The 25421-nt window shown below is 40.2% G+C and overlaps 1 pseudogene; it reads right to left on the bottom strand.

The window, feature by feature from the left end:
* Window positions 1–68: 68 nt before the first annotated feature.
* LOC133758700 (tigger transposable element-derived protein 1-like) lies at window positions 69–24368 on the bottom strand (annotated as a pseudogene).
* Window positions 24369–25421: the final 1053 nt, after the last annotated feature.

The raw sequence follows: 25421 nt of genomic DNA, 5'->3' as shown, positions 1-25421 counted from the left end.
TGTTCAATAACATCATATCTCAAAGAAAACCAGTGTACATATATTAATTAAAAATACTTTTACTAACATCAGTAGTGATTATCTGAGCTTTTATTGTGTTTGCTAGTGGAGGGTCTGGCCTCGATGTTGGTGGCTGCTGCCTGCTCAGGGGGCTGGTTGTCAAAGCTTGTGGTGACCACGGCAATTTCTTAAAACAAGACAATAATGGAGTTTGCCACATTGATCGATTCTTCTTTTCATAAAAGATTCCTCTGTAGTACATGATGCTATTTAAAGTATTTTACCCACAATGGCAGTTCTTTCACAGTTGGAATCAGTCTTCTCCAAAGATACAGCTGCTTTATCTGCTAAGTGTATACAGTGCTCTGAATTCTTTGCTGTCATTTCAACAATGTTCCCAGCATCTTCACCAGGAGCAGAGTTCATCTCAAGAAGCTGTTTTCTTGGCTGGCCCTAAGAAGCAAAGAAAAGTTTTATCATGAGGACGCAGTAATTCAGTCCCACATTCAGTCTCCAATTCTTTTCTTTTTTAAACTATTTTATTTTTTATAGAAAGCTTTTATTTAGTAAATATAAATTCCATAAGTACAACTTTTGGATTATAGTGGTTCTTCCCCTCATACCCACCCTCCCATCCCCAAACTATCCTACCCCCTACTCCCTCTCCCATCCCATTCTTCATTAAAATTCATTTTTAATTATCTTTATATACAGAAGATCAACTCTCTACTAAGTAAAGATTTCAACAGTTTGCACCCACACAGACACGCAAAGTATAAAGTACTGTTTGAAGACTGGTTTTACCATTAATTCGCATAGTACAACACATTAAGGACAGAGGTCCTACATGGGGAGTAAGTGCACAGTGACTCCTGTTGTTGATTTAACAATTGACACTCTTATTTATGACGTCAGTGATAAACAGCTTTAATCTCATGGTGCATTTCCCTCAGAGCTCTGGGGTGACTAGGCACACTATCCATAAGCACTGATATTCTAAAAGGAATCTTCTTTCCCGAGTAGTAGTTCTCAACAATGGGCTTAAAATATTCAGTAAACCATGTTGTAAACAGATGTGCTGTCATCCCAGTTTTGTTGCATTTATGGGGCACAGAGTGGATTTAAGATAATTCTTAAGGGTCTTTGGAATGGTTAATTAGCATTGATTTCAACCTAAAAGAACCATTAGCTCCTCACAAGAGAATCCACCTGGCCAAAAAGCTTCCAAAAAGCTTTGGCCAGGCACTGACTTCTCTCTAGCTAGGAATGTGCGAGAGGGCACCTTCTTTCTATATAAATTCTGTGGTTTACTGTAGACACCTCATTGATGACCTTAACAAGATCTTCGGGCTTCTTGCTGTGAGCTTCCATATTAGCACTTGCTGCTTCACTTTCTGCTTTTGTGTTATGGAGATGACTCCTTTTGTCAACCCCCCTGAACTAAGGTATCCTGGCTTTAGATTTTTCACAGCTTCCTTGCCTCTCTAAGCCATCATAAAATCGAAGGGAGTTAGGACCTTGCTTTGGATTAGGCTTTGGCATAAGGGAATATTGTGGCTGGTTTGATCTTCTATCCAGACCACTGGAACTTTCTCCATATCAGCCATAGGCTGTTTTGCTTTCTTATTGTCTGTGTGTTCACTGAGGTAGAACTTTTAGTTTTCTTCAAGAACTTTCCTTCACATTTGCAACCTGACAGTTTGGTGCAAGAGGACTAGATTTTGGCCTATCTGGCTTTTTCTTAAAATGTGACTGTTCCTTTCAGGAGATCATTTAGAGGACTTTTTTCAGGTTAATGGCTGGCCTAATTTCAATATTGTTGTGTTTCATGCACTAGGGAAGCCAAATGAGAGGGAGAGAATTGGCGGAGCATAAGACCCACAACATTTGTTAAGTTTGCCATTTCATGTGAGTGTGGTTTGTGGTGCCTGAAACAATTACAATAGTTGGCCTTTATTGTGTTGAAGTGTTTTCCTTTTATTCCTAATTACATCCTGGGGATAAATCCCACTTAGTCATGGTATATGACTATTTAAATGTAAAGCTGAATTTGGTTTTCTGGTGCCTTTTAAGGATTTTTGCATTATATTCATCAGAAATATTGCCCTACAGTTCTCTTTGCTTGTGATATCTTTATTTGGCTTTGGTATCAGGGTAATGCTGGCCTCTCAAAATTTGTTTGGAAGTTTCCCTCCTCTTCAATTTATTTGAACTGTTTGAGCACGGCTGGTATTGATTTCTCTTTAAATGTTTGGTAGAATTCACCAACAAAGCCATCTGGTTCTGGGCTTTTCTTTATTGGGAGGGTTTTGATTAGTGATTTAATCTCTGTATTAGTTATGGGTCTGTTAAGATTTTCTGCTTATTCATGGTTTAATCTTAGTAGGTCGTAAGTTTCTAGAAATTTATTCCTTTCTTCTAGATCATACAATTTGTTGGTGTATAATTGTCCACAGTAGTCTCTTATGCTTTATATTTCTTTGGACTCATTTGTAATGTTTACTATTTCATTTCTGATTTTGTTCAGCTTGAATCTTTTTTTCTTGGTCTAGCTAATGATTTGTCAATATTGTTTATTATTTCAAAAAACCAACTTGATTCATTGCTCTTTTTCTATTTTTCTGTTTTCTACTCCATTTATTTCTGCTTTAGTATTGGTTATTTGCTTTCATCTGCTAACTTTGGGCTTAGTTTCTTTTTCTTTTTCCACTTATGGTACAAAGTTAGGTTATTTGAGATCCTTCTTCCTTTTCAGTACAGGTGTTTATCACTGTACACTTCCCCGTAGCACTGGTTTTACTACAGCCCGTAAGTTTTAATATGTTGTGTTTTTTACTTCATTTGCCTCAAGGTATTTTCTAATTTCCTGTTTTATTTCTTCTTCAACCAAATGGTTGTTAACAAGTGTATTTTTAATTTGTGAAGTTTCTGGTTTTCCTTCTATTGATTTCTAGGTTTATGCCATTGAGGTCTGAAAAGATAATTGGTGTGATTTCAATTGGCTTCAACTTGCTGATACTTGCCTTGTGACTGGACATGTCATCTGTCCTGAAGGGACAGATGTGAGTGGGAATGGAATGTGTATCAGTATGCCTTCAGATCCATCTGGTATTTGGTGTTATTTATGTTGTTTTTTTCCGTACTGATCTTCTGCCTGAATATTCTATGTTATTTAAAGTAGAGTATTGAGTTCTCCTGCTATTGTATTGTTAGTTCTTCCTTCAGTTCTGTCAATGTTTGCTTTATAGATTAAGGTGCATTGTTGATAGAAGTATCTTATAATGGTCATAGCTTCTTGGTGGATTGGTCCTTTTACCATTATAATGTCCTTATCTTTTGTGACAGCTGTCAACCTAAAATTTATTTTGGGGCTGGTGTTGTGGTTTAGCGGGTTAAGCTGCTGCCCGTGATGCCAGCATCCTATATGAGTCCCAGCTGTGCTACTGCCAATCCAGGTCTCTGCTAATGCACCTGGGAAGGCAGCAGAAGATAGCACAAATACTTGGGCCCCTTCACCCATGTGGGAGACCCAGAGGAGGCTCCTGGCTCCTGGTTTCAGCCATGGCTGTAGCAGCCATTTGGAGAGTCAACCAGTGAATAGAGGATATCTCTTTCTCTCTGTGTGTCTCTCCCTCCATCTCTCTGTAACTCTGCCTTTCAAATAAATAAATCTTAAAATAATTATTTTGTCTGCTGTCAATTTCACTGCATCTCCTCTCCTTTGGGTGGCATTTGCATGGAAATCATTCCTATCCACTTATTTTAAGCCTATGTGCATCCTTAAATCTAAAGTGAATTTCTTGTAAACAGCAGGTTGTTAGTTTTTATTTTTTTCATCCATTCAATCATCTATGTCTTTTGGTGGGGAGTTCAAATTTATATGTAATTATTGATAAGGAAGGATTTACTCTTTCCATCTTGTTCATTGTATTCTCTGTCTGTCTTGTATCTTTTGTTATTTTCCTCTACTGTTTTCTTCCTGCTTTGTCTTTAGAGAATGTGTTGAGTTTTGGTTCCTTTATCTTTTCTTCTCTGTAGTTTCTTTTTCTTTTTTTTTTTTAAGATTTTATTTATTTGAGAGGTAGAGTTACAGTGAGAGGAAGAAACAGAGAGAAAGGTCTTCCTTCTGTTGGTTTACTCCCCAAAAGGCCGCAACAGCTGGAGCTGCGCTGATCCAGAGCCAGGAGCCAGGAGCTTCTTCCAGGTCTCTCATGTGGGTGCAGGGGCCCAAGGACTTGGGCCATCTTCCACTGCTTTCCCAGGCCGTAGCAGAGAGCTGGATTGGAAGAGGAGCAGCCGGGACTCGAACTGGCACCCATATGGGATGCTGGCACCGCAGGCGGAGGATTAACCTACTGCGCCACAGCGCCAGCCCCATTTTTTTTCCTAAGATCTATTTATTTATTTGAAAGAGTTATGCAAAGAGGGGAGAGGCAGAGAGAGAGAGAGAGAGAGAGGCCTTTCATCCGATGATTCACTCCCCAATTGGCCACAACAGCTGGAGCTGCGCTGATCCGAAGCCAGGAGCTTATTTTGGGTCTTCTACGCATGGGTGCAGGGGCCCGAGGACTCAGGCCATCTTGTACTACTTTCCCAGGCCATAGCAGAGAGCTGGATTGGAAGTGGAGCAGCTGGGACTCGAACTGGAGCCCATATGGGATGCTGGCACTGCAGGCCAGGGCGTTAACCCTCTGCGCCACAGCGCCAGCCCCCTCTGTAGTTTCTTTAGGTATTTTTTGTATGTGTAGTTACCTTGGGGCTTACATAAGATATCTGGTAGTTAGAATGGCCTATTTTAAGCTGATAACAATTTAAAGTTCAATTCCATGCAATAACTCTAACTTCCCCACACTTGTTATTCTTGTCAGAATTTATATCTATTCACATTTTTATTATTTAGCATAGTTTGTTATAGCTATTTTTAATATTTTTGTTTTTTTAACTTTTTGAAAATAAATAAATATGCATTTATTTATTTGAGAGAGTGATGGGGGCAGGGAGAGATCCTCCATTTTCTGATTCACTCTGCAGAAGCCTACAAAATTTGGTGACATGGATGAGGGGCTATTAAATTTTTACTCCAGGATTTTGTTGTGCACAAAGACAAACATGCTAAGTACTGATAGGTATAACATGAATAGAATGATAAAATTTATTTAAAAGGAAAGAAAGTGAACATACATATATGCATGGGTGTGGGCAGCCCCATACAGAAAAATACCTATAATGAGTAGGCTATAGGACTGAAGATTTGCCCAAAAGGAGAATGGGAAACAGAGAGAGCAACTGGCTGTGCTGTGGTCCCTCCAGCTGTGGTCTGCAGCTAGGTTGGGGGGGTGGAGGAGAAGAGAACCCCTTCCAGTTGTTGGTCTCTTTTATGAAGTAGGGATGGTGCCTCCCATGCATGAAGCCACCTAGGAATTACATGGCACTTATATAAGCTCCACATCCATATTTTCATGGCATTCTTGCTTAGGTCCCAGATAAAGCAGATGCATCCTGGGAGAGTGGGTGTTTTACTAATGAGTAAGAGAGAGATTGTGATCTTGATCTTCCATCTATGGGTTCACTCCCCAGATGGCCACAACAGCCAGGGATGGCTCCTGAAGCCAGGAGATGGAAACTTTATCTGGGTTTCCCATGTGGGTACAGGGGCCCAAATGCTTGAGCCATCTTCCAACGCTTTTCCTAGGCCATTAGCAAAGAGCTGGGTTGGAAGTGGATCAGCTGGGACAGGAGCTGGCACCCATATGGGATACCAGTGTCCCAGGAGGCAGCCTAATCTGCTGTGCCAGGGCACCACACCTATGCTTCATTTTTGAATGACAGCTTTGTTGGGTATAGTATTCTTTTTTTTTTTTTTTGACAGGCAGAGTGGACAGTGAGAGAGAGAGAGACAGAGAGAAAGGTCTTCCTTTGCCATTGGTTCACCCTTGGTTCACCCTCCAATGACCACCGTGGCCGGCGCACTGCAGCCGGCGCACCATGATGGTCCGAAGCCAGGAGCCAGGTGCTTCTCCTGGTCTCCCATGCAGGTGCAAGGCCCAAGAACTTGGGCCATTCTCCACTGCACTCCTGGGCCACAGCAGAGAGTTGGCCTGGAAGAGGGGCAACTGGGACAGAATCCAGCACCCTAACCAGGACTAGAACCCAGTGTGCCAGCACCGCAGGTGGAGGATTAGCCTATTGAGCCACGGTGCTGGCCGGGTATAGTATTCTTAATTGGTATTGTTTTTCTTTCAGCACTTTGAATATATCGTTCCACTCCTATCTGGTCTATAAGGTTTCTTCTGGAAAACACTGATAATATTTTTAGAATTCTTTTTATGGGATGAGCTGCTTTCTCTTTTTGATTTCAAAATTCTTTGGCTTTTGACAATTTTTTTTTATTATGTGTCTTTTCCATTTCTTTGATTCACCTATTTGGTCTCCTTTGGGCTTCTTGGATCTAGTTATCCATTTCTATACTCAAATTTGGGAGTTCTCATTCATCACTTCTTTGAATAAACTTTCTGATCCTTCTTTGTACTAGTCAGTTTTTCTTTAATTAAAATGTCTGAGGGAATCTTCTTAGGAAGGAAGAAGGTTTATAATGGTTTATAATTTTTGGAGTTTCAGAATCTGAGATTAGGCAGCCTCATTCGTTCAGGCATATGCTGAGGACTGAAGATGGCAGAGAGATTATCACATGGGAAATCAGGAAACACAGAGAGAGAGATTACGCAGAACTTGGCTTAAACAACCAATCCCCTTGTGAGAACTACCTTCCAAAGGTGTATCTTAATAGCTTAGCCATTCCACAATGCCTACCTCCCAGATTCCAAAATTAAAACAAGTCTTCTCCTTTAACCCATCCATTAATATTAGTCAATTAACCATTATCATAGGGCTTGGTGTTTTTAATGGTCTGCATGAGTTTGGGTAACCAAATTTTAAGCCATAACATTTTCCCTGTCTCCTCTGACTCTCCTTCAGTGCATATCTTTGTTCTCTCTTGATGTCCTATAAGATTTCTTCACTCTTTTTCATTCATTTTCATTTTTTCTGCTCTAAATTATTTCCAGTGACCTGTTTTTAAGTGCAAAGATGCTTTCTTCTGCTTGATTTGGTCTTATTGAATACTTCTAGAGAATTTTTAAGTTCAATCACTACGTTCTTTACTTTCATAATTTCAGTTTGGTGCTTTTATTAATGTTTTCTGTATCCTTGTTGATATGCTCACTTTGCTCATACATTGTTCTCTTTATCTTTATAAGGGTTATTTTGAATTTTCTGCAGATAAATCATGTAACAATTTCATTGGAGTCAATTTCTGGAGATTTGTTTGTTTGGAATATCTTTATCTGGTTCTTCATTTTCCTGGACACTTTATATTGTTATCTATGGAGTAGATGAAGTAAGCACCTCTCCCAATCTTCATGAACTCATCTTGTGCAGGAAAAGACCATTACCAATCAGTGTAACTCAACATTTTGGGGACATTTACCAAAGCTTTCTTTCTGTAGGGAGAAACAGACAGCTGAAGTCCATTCACTCTGCTGAGTAGGGGGTGAGGGATGGAGTTAATGGTGTCCTGCTGTCCAAAGCAGTGTCTCCATTCTCCCCCATGCTGTTATACTCTTCCATACCTGTCAAAGCTCCAGGATGAGATAGTCAGATGACAATCTTTGGGAAGTCCTGGAGATGTTGGAGCATTGACTATATTCCCTCTCCAGAAGACAACCAAAAAGCTGTTTTTTTTTTTTTTTTTCACTTGCTTGCTATGTCTTGAGCAGTAGGTGGTAGATCTCTAGAACTTACAGGCAGTTAGATTATGCCAGATATGTCATAATTCCAAGATTGGTAAGATTGATGCTGGTTTTTTAGGCCATCCTAGGGAAGTTTGGGTGCTGGATGAATGGATCGACACTTTTCCTTCTTCTCCCCTAGGTGATTGTATTGGAGTTCATTAGCTCCAATAGGCTAGACAGTTGTCAGTCCTCTGGGAAGCCACCTTGGAAAAGTTGGTGCACTAGATTTATGAACTAGTTTCTTTAATTCACTGGGAGAATCTGAGGGCTAGGGGTCTTCTGATAGTATGATGCTATGACAAGGGTAGGAATTCTGGTGAGATGGTCTCCTGAATCTTTCTACCATCTATAGTGAATCTGCTTTTACATTTGCTCAGGGTTCAGGAGCCTTCAATTAGTTTCTGTATTTCTTACAAAGGGAATTTGTGAATTTTTGCTGAATGAATGTTTGTGGAGGAAGAGAGGATCTAGGACTTTCTACTTTGTCATCATGCTGATGTTCAAGCATAAACCATTCCTGACAAAAGAAATGTCATACCTTGCCACCATTGCCATTAAAGAGTTGAATTAGCTTTTTGTCGTCCATATCAATAACATGCTTTTAAAAGCAGGTGAGGTGAGAACAGGAGAATAGAAGTGAGGCAGTAAGGGTGTATTTCTCTTGTACCAATGATTCTTTCTCTCTTCTTAGTTTTTCTTACACTGGAAGGTCTTCGTAAGTCCATCTGTTAGTGCTTATAGTAACTCTGATAGAACAGATTCAATCAGGGGAGAGTAATTTTATTTGTGTTTTGAACCCAGAGATTCTATAAGATACCTTGGAAGGTGATTTGGGGCTGCCTCCATCTTCCTTTCTTATTTCCAAAATATATGGTTTTCAAAATGGGAGAATAAAAAAGAAGCCATTTAATCACTTTAAAGTCAATTTTATTTTCCTTTTTGTTATCTCCTATTGTTTTATGTAACCTCTTAATGGAAATTCTTAAAGCTTTAAAATATTCCTCAAGTCTCAACAAGAATTTTGTCCATTTGTCTTTTCCTCTGTCCACAGTGTAGAGCATTGAATTAGGTTCTTTTACAATATTTTTAAAGAATTACTTATTTATTTGAAAGGCGGAATGATGGGGGAGGATCTTCCATTTGCTGGTATATGCCCCAAATGCCTGCATCTGCCCGGACTGGGCCAAGCTGAAGCCAGGAGCCAGAAACTCCAACTGGGTCTCACACAGACAGCATGGTTCCACATGGATATCCATGAGCTCCACAAGGATATCAGGAACCCACATGGATAACCACAGTCCCACATGGACAGCAGGAGCCCAAGCTGATCCATCATCTGCTGAATACCAGGTGCTTCAGCAGGAAGCTGGATCGGAAGTGGAGTAGGCAAGACACAAACTGGTATTCCAATATGGGTTGAGGAGGTCTCAAGTGGCAGCTTAACCTGCTGTGCCACAACACCAGCCCTAAATTCTTAAGTAGTTAATTTTCCTGAAACATTGGGTGCATTATTATTTTTTGAGTGGTAATCATAAGGATTAGAAGACATTTCCGAGTGGTGGCAAATCGCGTGCCTTCCCTGAGCATTGTATCTCAGCTCTTCCAGGCTTCACCAGGGAATGAGCTCACAGAGTTCCCTTTAAATTAACATTCTCATTCCTTCCTTGGATGAATGGTTAGCTTTGGGAGAAAAAGGATCAGGTAATACTTACTTCTGGATACTTAAATGTGATCCTGCCAGGAAATTTTACATTTTGAACATTTGAGCTTTGTTAAGCCAAAGGAATGATTCTCTAGCAGTAGAGTAGTACAGGAAATGTCAAATATGCACCTTTCATTCTGTCCAAGTGAGGAATTACATTGCTGTGAGTAACAGAGGCCTTCTACCCCACCTTTTCCACCACTGAAAAGCCCTACTACTTAAATCAATCAGGGTCATTTTTATCTCCTGCAAATACAGAATGAAAATAAGTATTCCAAGACTGGGATGGCAGCTTCTTGAGAAATGGAGGGCTTGAGCTTCTGCCAATTCTTAGGATGCATCTCCTGTCCTCATACTTCCAACATGGCATCTGAAGCCCAAGTCAGCCTATGACAAAACCATAGGGAAAGGGGCACAAGAAAAAGGTCAAAAAGAGCATGCCCTGGTTGCAACAATGTTCTTTAAAGAGTTCTTGAAACTCTGTCAAGCTTATACAAGAGTACATCAAAAAGGTAATGGAAAATGGAATGAAAACATTAAGTTTATTTTGGTGATCAAAAATCAAAATCCATATATATAGAGCCTTTGAGAAGTTCATGAAAATACATATTATTTTAAAATTATGCACGGATTTTATGTTTTTGCATGGAAATAAGCTTAACTTGCAATTTCATTTTCCCACTAGCTTTTTGAAGTGCTCTCTTATGTTGTTGCCTGAAATATTGCTTATAACCATCCCTGGGTGTAAAGAAGGCTGGAAAATGCAGTGGTTTTTTTTTGTTGTTGTTGTTGTTTATGTATTTTTGGAAACTGAGTACATTGCAAGAAGGAGACAATGGATGGACTGTTGGAGAGATATTGGCAGCTCTGCACTCTCCTTATGTATCATACAGAGTTTATTATTCTCTCATTTAGAGAAACACTTTATAGAATAGAATCAGCTCCATAAATCCCCCACAAGACCTTGTGTCTTTGTCCTTTCTTGTGTCCATCCCACTGCAGAAGATGATCCTATGGGGTTGGGCCGTCTAACAGTACACTCCTCAGTGTTGTCTGTCATAGCTATTTTTGAAACATTTTCTATCACTAGGGCCATTTACATTTAAACCCATGTCTACTGGTAAAATGCCCCATCTAACAACCTGGAGCAGTAAACACCTACTTAAAACAACACATATGGTTTACTCTTTAGCTTATGGGATGGTTTACACCATCCTCTCAAAGAGGCAGTCAAATGGCTCACATCTCCCTGTTCCCCAGCCCCACCTACATCCCCATGTGGAAACTCACATCACCAGCCTTTCATCGGCTACGAGACCAACTTGTAGTCAGAAGTTGCTAAGCTATCCTCAGCTACTCCTAAGTTTCTCTTTGGAATGGAAAGATTTGCCTATGGATTTCTACATTAATGCATTTTAACTCTTACCTGGCTCTTTAGTTCTAGGTGTCTTCATTTCAAGTCTGTGTTCCTAGCTTCTTAGTTCTCTTGGCTAGTTTGTCATTATAAATGGCACTACCTTTTTATGGTGAAGCTTGGGCTCTTGTCTTTACTCTCCCATTGCCTGCAAAAAGTTCTGTAATGTGATTTTCCTGCCACATCAACTGTAAGGCAAGTCACTCCTTTATTCTTATTGCTGCTCAATTATCTGACTTGGCAAGAGATCACAAATAAACTACAAGCAGGGTTGTAATCACACTGCTGGCATTGCCACAGGTCTGGCCAGAAACACTTTCTGTTGCTGGTCCTATGCTCTTTCACATGGTTCCCTTCCCTAGGAGTCTTTCTTTCCAGTCTTTTGCATAGTATATTTCGCCTATATCTTGAAGTTATCAGCTTAACCACCCATCTTCATCTCATACCACTGAAAAGTATTTTTAAGTAATGAAGTCAAAGAGGTTCTGAGTCAAATGTTAAAATGATTTTAAAAAGGAAATCATATGCTGTTTTTGACATACTTTGCCCATGTAAGCTTTTTTAAGGCTCCTGTATCTATGAGTTTTTGTATTTCCCATAATTACATCTTTTATATCAAATAAATTTAAAGTTCATTAAGTTGCTCCAGCTTTGATGAGGAATTGATTGAGCTCTGAAATGCAACTGTTAGGAGTGAGGCATAAATTAGCAAAATGATTTCCTATTCCCTATGCATGGAAAGCATTATGCCACATTTAGTAAGTGCCTACTGGAATCCTTAACTGCACTTAAATCATGTTAGCATTTTCCTTGGGGTAGAGGCAGAGTGGTTAAGCCTGCTGAATGATTTGATAGAGGGAAGAACTTGGCGGGGAGCCTTGTAACCTCAGGCTGTGAAGTTGAGCTCAGCCCCACATTTCTACACTCCCTCCCCCGCACCCCTTATTATACATACATGGGCTAACTCTTAAAGCAGTAGTGGAATTATTCCTATTTACTCAAGAACTGAACAGAGCTGTTAGGAAGAAATCTTTATGAAAATAATTCTTCCACTACTGCAAGACAGGGGTGATGGAAGTTTCATATGCCAAGAGGAAGGCAGCTAAAAGGGCTAGAAAATCATCAAGAATGTTTTTCCACACTTTTAGGTCATTAAAATTGGCTTAACATACTGAAACTGATTTCTCATGCAACTGACTCCTCCCACCATAACTTGTCAATATAATGGTTCCTCTTGTTTCTTGATTTTAAAAATATCATATTAAAGCTAGGTAGGTTGATTCAAACACTGCCAAGCTGATGTTTCTAGATAGCATGAATATTTGCAGATGTTCCTTCTCTTGCTGGCATGGTCAAAGAGAAAACTGGAATTAAGAAAGAGTCCTTGGAGTTTCTCAGTTTCATGCCTTTCTCAGCCATGATCTTGGACCAGTTATATCTACTTTAAGCCTTAGTTTGTTTGTCTGAAAAAATGGGAACATTCATATCCAATTTGTAGGGTTGCTGAATAGCCCTTAGCTCAATACCTGACTCACAGTATGTACTTGGAACTCAATAAATACCAGTTCCCTTATCCATGAACCCTCACTAGTGATACTACATTATTTGTATGAGAATTCTAGCTTTATTAAAAAATTGAGAGCAATTAAGTCAAACAAATACAACTAAGAGTTTCTTTGTGGAGCTTCTTTATTTTAGCAATACACAAAATATTGGCATGCATTGGCAGGAGTATATCTTTGGGGTTAATTCCTAGTAAATATATTACTGATTTATGTGGAAAGTACATTTTACTTGGCAATTATTGACTATATATATATATATATACATATGTATATATCATGTATATATACATATATATATATTGACTCTATCCATCTATCATCTATCTTCCATCTCTATATATAATGTAAATAATATGAACTAACTTTTTTTTTTATACTGGCTCATGCTTCTTTTCAGTTTAATTGCTAGGTAAAATCTTTGTCTCCTCCCTTTCCTGAAATACCTCCGGCTTCCTACCTCCTTCTAGGCTTCTGCAAGGAATCAAGTTTCTTAGCCCAAAGTCACACAAACAAGGATGAACAGACCTCCATCTGTGGCTGTAACATAGTCCCTTATTGCTAGAGAGACTTCTCTGAGCTAATCTCATATGAAATCAGCAGAAACCACTGATATTCAAGCGTAAGTGTTTGTAAAAATGAGAGCATTGTGGAAAATAGATTTCTGGGTTCTTCCAAAGAGAGTCTCATTCTATAGATCTGGAATGGGACCTGAATTTTTTTTTAACACACACCACTGCAGATAGCCCCCAAACCATACTTGCATAGGAGTCAGAAGATGAAAGATCACTGAGAGTATTGTACCATAGCCTGGACAAGCAGAGCTATCCTCCTTTACTTTTAGCCAGCTTTTACCCAACCAAGTTCAGTCTCTGTGAAGATGTCTTTTGTACTTGAGTGACAAGTAGGCCTCACATAGGCAATTGAGCTTCCCCAGTTGCTTTTGAGCTGTGATGAGTCTTTGAGAGGTACACCTAAAAAGCTAATATCTCAGTGAAGAAATTGTTTTGTTGGCCAGATACTCATTTAGGAAACTAGGAGCAATGTCACTGAAGTTCATTGACATGTGACATCACATGCCTTGCCAACTACTCTGCCATTCCTGTGACTGCCACTGAATTGGCACAACTCTGTTGGGGGCAAAATTGTAATTGTGGCTAGGTAGAGGGATAAGGGAGGAGGGGCCTCAAGAATTAGATCTTCTTGGTCTTATTTTTCAGCTCTTTAAGCAATGTCTATGTTACTATTAACTGACTCAACAAGTCTGGCTCTGCCAGTTTCCAGTTCTTTCTACTTGCCTAACCTGTACCCAACAGGGTTCCCTGTGCATGCCAAGTAGTCAGGAAACATTTATCTAATGTCTTTCAGCATCTTTACTGACAGGCACTTGGCAGATGTGAGCCTTTCGGATATGACAGTTCTTGCCATTCTGGGGTTTATATTTTAGTTCTCAAAATCCACTGCAAACTGATTTGTGAAGTCCTACAAAGGATTTTTGAGATTTAGAAGGAATGAGAAATTGGATTTGGAAATTAGACCTAGTGTTCCTTCAAGGCATCTCCAACAAAAAACAAAGTGATGAATCTTCGAGTGATATGATAATATTTTTTAGGATCCTTTAAACCATTTTGAAGAAATGTCTCATAGAATTAACAAGATGGTCTCTATGGCATAGAGTCCTATGTAACATACAGGGCTTTTTAGGGCAGGCACTGTGGTGCAAATGGTTAAGCCACAGCTTGGGATGTCACATGTTGGAGTGCCTAGCAAGGAGTCCTGCCTCTGTTTTCTTTTTCCTTTTTAAAAATTTAAAAATATTTATTTATTTATTTATTTGAAAGGCGGAGTTACAGAGAGAGAGAGGGAGAGCTTCCATCCTCTGGTTCACTCCCCAAATGGCTGCAATGACCTGAGCTAGGTCAATCCAAAGCCAGGAACCAGGAGCTGCTTCTGGGCCTCCCACATGGGTTCAGTGGCCCAAACACTCAGGCCATCTTCTGCTGCTTTCCCAGACAATTAGCGGGGAGCTGGATTGGAAGTGGAGCAGCTAGGACACAAAACAGCACCCATATGGGATACTGGCACCGTAGATGGCCTAACCAGCTATTCCACAGAACTGGCCCCTGCCTCTGTTTAAAGTCCAGTATCCTGCTGATGCACACACTGGGAGGTGGCAGGTAATGTCTCAAGTACTTGGATCCCTGCCACCCATATGGTAGACCTAGAAGGATTTTTTGACTCCTGGCTTTGGCATGACCCAGCCCTGGCTATTGATGAGCCTTTGGGGAGTAAACCAGCATACTATTGCTCTGCCTTTTAAATAAATAAAAACAAACTTTAAAAAAAATCTTAAGAACCTAAACAAAAAAAAAAAAAAATAGGGCTTCTTAAACAGAGTCCCATTCCTTGTTTTAGTCTGAAAGAGCAGTAGGTGTTTTTGCCTCTTTTACCTAATATCCGGGGATATGCTAAACACCCTGTGATTCTTCCAATATCAGCTAATTTTACATCCAGACATGGCTTCCAGCCAAAGTGTTCATGTGGCCACCCACTAGATGTACAGCCTGGACAGCATGATGACTGCTGTCTAGAAGGATGATCTGATTTCTCTGAACAGCATGCCTTGTGGACAGATGATTCCCATGAATGGATGGTTTGTGAACAGCTTGAACATCCTTGTGTGTTTGCTTTAGTTGTGGATATCTCTTCATCACCATATTTAGGGACATCTGGTGGTGTTGAGCCTGTGAAATAAATTAATTTGTTACTTGATCAGCCTGCCTATTTAACCTAGGTACTCTTTCTTTGCTTATGTACAAATGTATTGTTACTTATATACATTCAAGTGTGGCAGTGTTGCTGACACAGTGACATAATGAAGAATGCTCTTATATCTTCATGGAAAAGGCTGACGATAGGCTTATAATTGGTACATGTTAAGGACATGGCTCCGAAAGTGTGGAGTTACTAAGTGAAACTTCTTGGGACTAATGCCATAGAGTATTAGTAGAGATGAGTGGGTGAGTGGTAGTTAAATTTGAGTATGCATAGCAGTGAGAATATCTGTAAGGAATCAATGCCTTCAGTCATCATAACTTGAAATGTTAGGAAGTAAGGGCTTCTGCTTGTAAGAATTGGCTGATAGTTGGGTGGTGTTTTGGAGACTGATCTCTGGTTGTCCATCACCTGGAGGTCAACTCCACATATGTATTAAACACCTGGTCCCTTCCTGGGACACTGCTTGATACTGAGAGATGATAAAAGAACCAATAAAGTAAACTCTCCATCCGCAGTGTCTCACCAACCTAGGAAATCTGTGGGATTAAAACTATAGTGCAGATTGACCAATATCAAGGTAGTTTGCTATAGCATTGCTTTTCACAGAGGACACCATGGGGTGTGTGTTGTTCATTCAAGAGGATCCAGTGACAACAGCCTTGATGTGGTGATCAAAGAGCCTGACTCATTTTATAGCTATCATAAAAGTTTAATATACAACAAAGTAACTGGAGTTGAAGGAGGTCTCTCTGCAAATTATGTTATTGATTCAATATTTTTTATTTAACATTCAGAGCAATTATTGCCTCCCTCATGTGGCCACCTTGCCTAACTTCTCGCCTTTATTCTCCATGTCTCTCTTAACTGTAATGTCTATTTTGCCAAATCTGAGAACACTGAAAATATAGATCTCTGCCTTCTGAGAATCAGAACTTTTCACTGTTTAAAATACAGGTAGCATCCTCTCCCCCAAACTCTCTAAACTCCCCAGTACTCCTGATGGCCATTTGGATCCAGTTTTCTATTGTGCTGATTGACTTAAAAGCAGAAATGGGAAAGGTAGGTTGTAGTATTCAAAATCTTAAATAGGATGTCCTGGTATTAGTCTCACCACTTCAGGCAGAGAACACAATATGACCTACTCAAAAGCCTCATGGCAAAGTAAACATTTAGAATTACTGTAGCCAGCTTCTTGTTGGGAATGAGCTGGAGCAACCTGAACAAGCACTCATCAATGGTCCAAATAATCATTCGAGTAAGAGTAGTCCTTGACAAACCAAACCACAATGGCTTGTCCGTGGCACCCCTGCATGTACCTAAAGGACCATCATATGTTGACGAGGAGGAATGAACTATTAAATGTCCCCAGTGTGCTGTTTCCTGCATTCTTGGATGTATTGAAGATCCAAGGTGTGAAACCACAAGTTGCTAATGTCTGTATTATGGGATTCACCCTCCTGCAATCATCAAGCACTGATTTTAGGCTTGGAAGGACTCATTTCTAGGCTCAGTGCTGGATAAACACAGATGAAGAACTGGTCCCTGTTCTCAGTGAAATGTGTTGGGGGTTGTGATACACAGCCGGGCTGGAGGTTCAGAGGCAAGTGGGAGTGCAGAGGTGGACAGCAGAGCCACCTCGGAAAGGACATGCTATTTAGGTTCCTTCTCATGAGGAATTTGCTGGTTTTGGGCTGGTACGGTGCGAGGAAAGATGGGAAGTTGTTCTGGCAGTTTTAAGTGCAGTTGCAGAATAATGAGTGTTGCTGCTAAAGTGGGGAGTGCATCCTGGAGGAACTTGTTCACCATATCAGGTAGCCTGAGTTCCAGGGGAAATGGTGAGGTGTGAATTTGGGTGGGTGCATGGAGGAATAATAGCAAAATAATGAAATACTTTGCACCAAAAAGCAAGCTGCTGCTTTATATGGATTGTGTCGTTGAGTACTTAGAATGACAAGTAATGCTGCAGTTTGAGGCATGGAGAAGTGCCATGATTTTCTTCTGTTACACAGCTAATAAACCATGGTGCTATGATTTCTGCACAGCCTGACACAGAATGCATGTTCCTAAGTACTATATTGTACCTGAGAGTGTTCCTGGGCTTTTCTGCTATAATAATAACTATGCTTACCCAATGTTAAGTGATAGGAAGTCTTACATTATCTGGGCTTTATTTTAATGAAAGTTTGCACCGTGTTTTCTCAAGACTTAGAATCTGCATTTCATAAAAGGAATTTGATGCACTATAAGAGGTACGAGCCCAGCTAGGATGTTTGCTAGTGGTGTGACTTTGGGACAAGTTACTTAACCTCTCTGCGCCTTTGTTTCCTCCTCCGTGTGGTTGAGATGAAAACGCTCACCTTGTCGGGATATAGCGAGGATTTAGCAGTAATGTACATAAGGCGTCCAGAACGGTGTCTGGCCAAGAGCAAGCACTGGATAAGTTATTATATTATTACTCATTTCCTTGAATCTGCCAGCAGGGCTTTGGTGTAATCCTCTGTAGTCATGGTTGGGGCTCAGCTGTCCAAACCAAGTTACAGATGTGGCAGAGAACACCTTTCCTTTTTTCCCATGACCCTCTGGGTGAGCCAGCTCTGCTTAAGGCATGGGCAGAACGTATTGGAAGCAACTTTTTCATTTTTCTCATATATGCCCTTTAAAAATAAACTATTGTTAATGCCCAATTTGGTTTCTTAGAAACTCAACACAGGACAACCTCCTATGCTATCTTAGAATCCCCCAAGCCAGGCTGTGATTGGTTGTCTTAACAAGAGTGAATTCCCTCCCCAGGCTGCGGTTTTACTTGTGGAATTTAGAGATAGTGGGCAATGATTTTAATAGTAGTGTGAGCTATCAGATGTTTTGGGACCAGATGAAGCAGGTTTTTTGGTGACCTCATTACCATACATGTTTGGGTTACCCAGATTTGCACTGAAGACTTTTTTTTCAGGGCATTGTATCTTGGTTCTGGCCTGCCTGCAGGAAAGTTCTTGGGGGTATGATTCACAGCAAGTACACATTGGCACACCACTTGTATATTCTGAGATGTCATTTCATATGCATGATGGAAAGGGTACAACCAGCAGCCTGCAAACCATACTTGATAGTGAACTTACACTGTCTGCTATTACTTGGTTTCTCTGTTCATTTCCTTATATCAATATTGATTGATGACAAAGAGGTACTTGCTTTTTGGGCTAAAAAGAATGACTAAGGGCTCCCCATCTCTGTAGTCATCTCCTGGTGGGTGGACACCGAGGAGGTAATAACAAGTACACAAATATATATATATATATATATATATATGAAATATTGAATTAGAAATGTCTTAAGAGATATAACAGCCAAGTACCATGGAGATTCCAGGGAAGGCGATGTTAAATCCAGGGATGGGGAGTTGGAAAAGTTTCATAGAGGACTACACTTTCCTTGTGGTTAGAAGATAATGTGTTGGGAAGCCATAAAACAGGTAAGAGGCAAAGCCGGTCTTAAATAAAACCACACTGTGATATTGCAACAACAACCTTGAACTAGCTGGCCCCTAAATCACTTTAGCATAGAAGAATGAAAATGGGACTGAACAAGGGATTAGTTCCAGGAGGCAAATGGGATTTGTAATGCAAAATAAGTCACAGCTCATTCATGGAACCCTAAATACATACATTTAAACACACCTGAATGTACATCATTCCGAAGGCCAATGCCTGTCCTTAGAAGGAAAGGCAGTCTTCTTAGATGTTACTGCAGTCAATGAATCCATAAACTCACCACTCTGCAATTAGTTTATTGTTCCTCCACTGCCAAAATACAGCATACATGACTTTATGGCATACAAATATGGTCTGCACTGGGTTTTCTTTTTAAATACTTCTCATTTTTATTTAAAGGAAAGGTCTACTTTTTCAAACTATTTGGTACAGAAACATGGGCAGACATACAATTAAACTAGGAACCACATCACCATTTTATCCAAGTTTTATTGTGGGCTGGTACTAGCCTTTATGATTCTCCCCAGGGCTTTGAGATTTTCTGGTTTGCTTGGAATTTTATAATTGAAAATTTTTCCATCTGACTTTGGCCCTTCAAGTAAACACTGGATAAGCTTTTCATTTTAAATCATACTGAGTTTGAGGGGAGGCAAAGCAGATGTGCAGTTCCTGTTTCACTCAGGAGCCTTAGCCCAGGCAGAAATCTCAGCGGCTCTTGCTCTGGATCCACTGGATGGATCTAGATAAGAAGTGATTTTGAGAACTCCATACAATGACTTCGCATGTTGTCCAAATCATTCACCATCCACTGGGAACACTGAATAGCAGAAATCTCCCCAGAGGATCAGTGCCAAAGCCATCTCTGCTTCACCATGAAGGCTAGGTGTGTCCTCTGTGCCTCTACATTATAAGCGTTGCAGTGGGTGACAGGGTAGACTATTAAATGGGTGAGCTGATCCCAGAGACTCGGAGAGGGGATACGCTACCCCTAAGCACCCTAGACACTAACACTAGCCTGGCAGTACATGCCGAAGGTGACATTGTCTCACTATAATTCCTTATTCTCCATCCCTCCCTTGCCACATGAGCTCTGGCTTGCAGTCCTTTCTGTTCTGGAGCCCTGTGCCTTGTCTCACCAGTCACACCTGCAAGCTCCCAGAGAGTCCTTCTTCATAATGCAGTCCAAGGGGGCTGGGGGCTGGGGCACTGTTCCCCTAGAGGAGCATGAGAGGAGAGAAAGGTGTTTCAGATTGTATCAGAGATTGCGGGCACAGTGATGAGCAGAGGTGCCCTGGGACAAGGACTTGGATTTATGTCAGCAGGTACAGGGGAGACAGTGATTCTGTAGCATCCTCACAAGAAGTCTTCTCAAACAGTCCCAGAAAGGCTCGTTCCTCTTTCCTTTTCTAGGATTATGTTTTGTACACATGACGGTTTTCAGAAATACCCTTTGGTCCATTAAAGAAGGTCTTCAGGCCACCAGTTTGTTCCCACTTCTCAGCGGTATGCTGATCTTTCTAAAACACAAATCTGACTGTGTCTCTGCTACTTACACTCCTTTGGTGACTCCCTCTGTCCTTTAGACTAAGATTCGATGTGGCCTTGGTAGTGTCTAATGGTCTCACTCCCATAGCTTCTATAGCCCCCTGACTCACTTTTCCCCACCATCAAAGGTCTCCCTGGCTGTATTTCATTTTAGTAAAAGCAAAGACTTTTTAATTTATTTTTAGTTTTTGAAAGACTAACTTATTTGAAAAACAGAGTTAAAGAGAGAGAGACATACACAGAAAAAGAGAGAGAGAATCTTCCATCCTCTGGTTCACTCCCAAAATGGCTACAATAGGTTGGGTTAGGCCATTCCTCCTACATGGGTGGCAGAGGCCCAAGCACTTGGGCCATCTTCCACTGCTTTCCCAGCCACATTAGCAGAAAGCTGCACAACAATGCCAGTCCCCATTTTTTAAGCTAAAATAATTAAAATTTGGAGCTGGAGGTAGTAGTATGAAAAAATATTTATTTATTTATTATTTATTGAAAAGGCAGAGATACAGAGAAGAAGAGAGAGAGAGAGGGTGGTCTCCCATTTGCTGGTTCACTTCTCAAATGGCCACAATGGTCAGGGCTGGGCCAGGCTGAAGCCAGAAGCCAGGAGTTTTTTGTGTGTCTTCCACATGGGTGCAGGTATTCAAGTTCTTGGGCCATTTTCCACTGCTTTCCCAGGTGCATTAACAGGGGGCTGGATCACAAGTGAGGCAGCCAGAACTCAAACCAGTGCCCATATGGGATGCTCGTGTTGTACATAGTGGCTTTACCTGCTACATCATAGTGTTGCCCACCCCCCCCCCCCAATTAAGTTCTTTAAGTCATTGAATCAAATCAATGACTGTCTTCAAAAGGAACAATAATTATATATCTATGTACAAATACAGATATAAATTTAATAATTGAGACACATATACCATAGAGAAAATTCAACATTTTAAATGGCCAATTCTTTCTTTATAAAAACTACTGAAGATTTTATGTTCATTATAGCATTTAGCTAAGAGCTGGGATGCTGGAGTCCAGCTGTTGGAATTCAGATCCTAGAACTGCCATTTGTTAGCTGTGTGGCTTTTGCCAAGTTTCTGAAGTTCTCTGTTTTTACATCTCCAAAACTGGAATAATTATAACAGTTATCATTTCTGAGCACTTAACATGTACCATCATTCTTTTCAATATTTTACATATAATATAGTAATGAATTCTCATTCCCCTTCTGATTTTCTTCATAAGTAACATAAAAACACAGAGAAGTGAAGTAACTTGCCAAAAGTCTTGCAGTTAGTTAGGAGTGTAACCAATATCAGCATAATCTACTCAGGATTCATGCTCTTAACTACTCATTCACTGAGCTAAACTCTAACAGAACAGATATCCTAAAGCATCTACCTGGTGGGTTTGTTAGGGTGATTAAACAATAATCCATATGAATGACATCATCTCTTTAAATTGATGAGTTATTTAAAGTCACAATGCTTGGCACTTAGTTGTTCCATAAATGTTAGCAGATGAATTATCATCATCATCATCATCATCATCATTATTTGACTTTTTCACTTGGTTGCCAAGGCGTATTTAAAATAAGTAGATTCCAAATTGTCTTGCATTTTAAGTATCCATAAGGTCTGCTTAAAAGTATGCATTTATTTCTAATTCAAAAAAATTCTGTCTGGCATTTCCAACCATGATGTTTTGCAGTAACAGGTACTTTGATATGTATAGTTTCTAAGCCATGTCAGCAAAAAGTCATTCTGATAGTTTTTTTATATAACAGCTAGCATGATTTATTTTTCCATCATGCAGATTCCTTAAATACATTAGAAAGGAATAGATCTTAAGAATGTATGAATTCAGTTTTAAAAATTAATGTGCAATAATGTTGGTAATAAGAATGTGTATAAATACGATGGCATATAAAAGACTTATGCTCACTATAAAGATTGACATTTAAAATTTTATATCAATGCTGAATGCTTCTTCAACAACAAAAGCATGTCATGTAATCCAGCAGCAACACGAAACTCTGCAGGGGGTGAGTGTTAGAATACCTTATGTTGCCTCCTCCACATGTCTTTTTCATGTTCCCTTCATGCTGGGTAGCAGCCTCCTGTTCAACCTGTCTTAAAGGCTCAGTTGCTTAAATCAACATCTCAGTTGTCATAAACTTGATTTTGTCTTTTACCGTGCCCTCCCAGGACCTTTGCTTGTGTGATTTTTGGTTGAGTGAGTGTCTTTGTAATATGAAAAACATCTTTCACGTTTGGCCATTTTCCTGTTTCCAAATCTCCATTCTGAAATCCGAGTTTCTTCCCTAGGAAAGCTTTTATTTTTCTTCTTTATAGCTGGCGCTCTCTTTTCTAACATCACCACACCTGTGTCATATTATCCTGTAAATGCATATTGAGTGCAAATGTATTTTTCTCTTTGAGGGATATAAAGTAACATGTATTCAGAAATATGAATCCGTTTCTTCAGAGTATATGCAATCAATCATTTTGTGAATGAATGAAACTTTGGTTCTATTCCGGTCCTTTCAAACAGCTTCTTCATAATAATTGTAGATATTGATAAATTAGGATGGCATCAACTTCTATGTATATGACTCCCTTATGTGACAAGGACATGTTTTTTAAAGAGTTTTCCCCTATAAGATTTTAACTGAAAATAGAAAATAATATAAGTATATGCAATTAAATAAATAGAACGGATGGATATTATGAACAAAAGTTAGAAATAAATTCTACAAGTAACCAATAGAATTCCTGAAAGTTGTTGGCTTAAAGGACTTAAGGTTTTGCCTTCCAAAGATGGACCAGCTGTTTCTCACTTCTGTGAGCAACTGGGAGCATAGGGAGAAATTCAATAATTTTAGTATATAGTACCTTTCACTCAGGCATCTCCTAAGACCTAGTAGATGTTAAGTTACCACTAGACACCAACTCAATGGCACTTTTTAGCAAACAAGCCATGCTCAACCATCTGAATGCGAAGTAAGATTTTGGTGATGATAAGTCTGCCAAGTAATTTCAGCAGTCCCTCTTTTCATTAGCTAGTCTCTCGTGGGGGGAAGAGCCAAGATCTGCTTATGCTATATCTTCACAGTTTCATAACATCACCCAGTGTTGGGTCCATGTGCACAGCAGACTCATTTCACAACTGGAAAATCCGAAGCCTCTGTCTACACCTGGGTTAAAAAAAAGAATGGTAACCCCATGCTTCAACTTCAACCCAGTTTCCCACAAAGGCACAATTGCAACTTTTCATTTCTTGTTCTTCACTGGTTTAACATTGCTGCTCTGTAACTATTGAAACCCTCTGTCTCCCTGCTCCCGTTTCCAGACGATTGTTCTACCACAGTCACTCATCACCATCCTGGGAAGTCCTCACTATGCAATTATCTACCCTTTTATCCATCATTATCATCTACCAAAGTGCTCATTTTTCAAGGACTTCAGCACTTTCATTCTTCATTTGCTTATTGTGTAATATCAACGCAGGTCTACAATGATAGGGCCAGATAGGACATGGTGATTATTCTCCCTGATCTACTTATGTTGGACTTGGCAGTTGAGATTACCCCTCATGGATTCAGCTGGGTGAGATTTTTACCTAATCATCCCAGACTATGTACATGCAAGTGTTTCATGATCATAAAAACCATACTTAATCTGTAAATGTTGAAAGCAACAGGTCTTGACTGTGAGTTACATGGAGCTTTGAGCCTCTAACAGGGGCATTTATTTGAGAATTTGCTTTTACCCTCTGAAAGCTGTATTTGGTCATAGATACTAAGTTGCTCTTGTCAGTGTTTGGCATTTTTAAGGACTATATCTCAAAATGAGATTATTAACCACGCTTTCAAAAACATCTAAATAAAGTGGATATGTTCATATTTTATGAACTAGTAAGATCTCCAGAATGGTGTGTGTGCATGTTGCTGGAAGCATGTGATAACTGCCTTACCTGCAGACACTGAGAGCTGGGCAGGAGAGTTTCTGTACTCCAGAAGGTTGTGTGGAAGATGCCTGGTCTAGTCTGGGAGTTCAGGCTCTGATTCTTGTGACAGTGAGATTGCAATGGACTAATGTCCATTGTGGACATTATGGACATAATAGCACAGACTGGGTAATTTATTAAGAAAATTAATTTAGCTTTTTGAAGATTTATTTATTTATTTGAAAGTCATATTTACAGAGAAGGAGAAGCAGAAGCAGAAAGAGAAATATCTTCCATCCATTGGTTCACTACCCAAATGGCTGCAATGGCTGGGACTGTGCCAGACCAAAGCCAGGAGCTAGGAGCTTCTTCTGGTTCTCCCACATAGGTGCAGGACCCAAGCACTTGGGCCTTCCTCAGCTGATTTCCCAGGCCATTAGCAGCAAGCTGGATGACAAGTGGAACAGCCCGAACTTGAACTGGGCCCATAAAAGGATGCTGGCATTGCAGGTGGTAGCTTTACCCACTATTCCAAGGACCCCAATTAAGTTATTCGTAGAGTTTTGGAAACTGGGAAGTCCAAGCCATGATGTTGGCTCCTGCTCAGCTTCCAGTGGGGACCTTGCTGCCTCATGGCATGGCAATGTGACAGCAACTGTGCACGTGCTAGCCTGGGTCTCTTCCTGTTCCTGTAGAGCAACCAGTCCCATCATGGGGGCCCCACCCTGATGACCTCATCTAATTCTAATCAGCTCCCAAAGGCTCCACTTCCAAATACCATCAGCATTGAGGTGGGGGGTTGGGAAATTAAAGATAACCTGGGTGTCCTGTTAATCACAGATGTGAAATTTGGGAGACACACTGAAACCATAGCAGACCCCAATATCCCCTTTGAAGACTTGTCTCAAGCGCTGACTTTATGATTCCTGAGGCTGGCTCACTACTAATTCACAGCTTCTGTGGATATAGGACACAACACAGAAAGTGTTGATCTCAGGGCTAGAGCTCTGCCGACAATGCTAAGGCAGGGATAGAATAAGGAGGGCTTCTCAGAAGATATACTGTTTGTCCATCAGCAATTCTATGGGTGGACAACTGCATTGATTGTAACCTTGACCAGATACTGACGTCATTCTGGACAATGCTGGCCATCAGAAGTTGTAAAATAGGATGAGAATGTGACTAATTCCATCTCTTGGATTCTTCTGA

Source organism: Lepus europaeus, chromosome 4 (assembly GCF_033115175.1).
Source record: "Lepus europaeus isolate LE1 chromosome 4, mLepTim1.pri, whole genome shotgun sequence".
NCBI classification, from domain to species: Eukaryota; Metazoa; Chordata; class Mammalia; order Lagomorpha; family Leporidae; genus Lepus; species Lepus europaeus.
The sequence above is the reverse complement of the archived record's forward strand: the minus strand, read 5'-3'. Positions and strand labels throughout refer to the sequence as shown.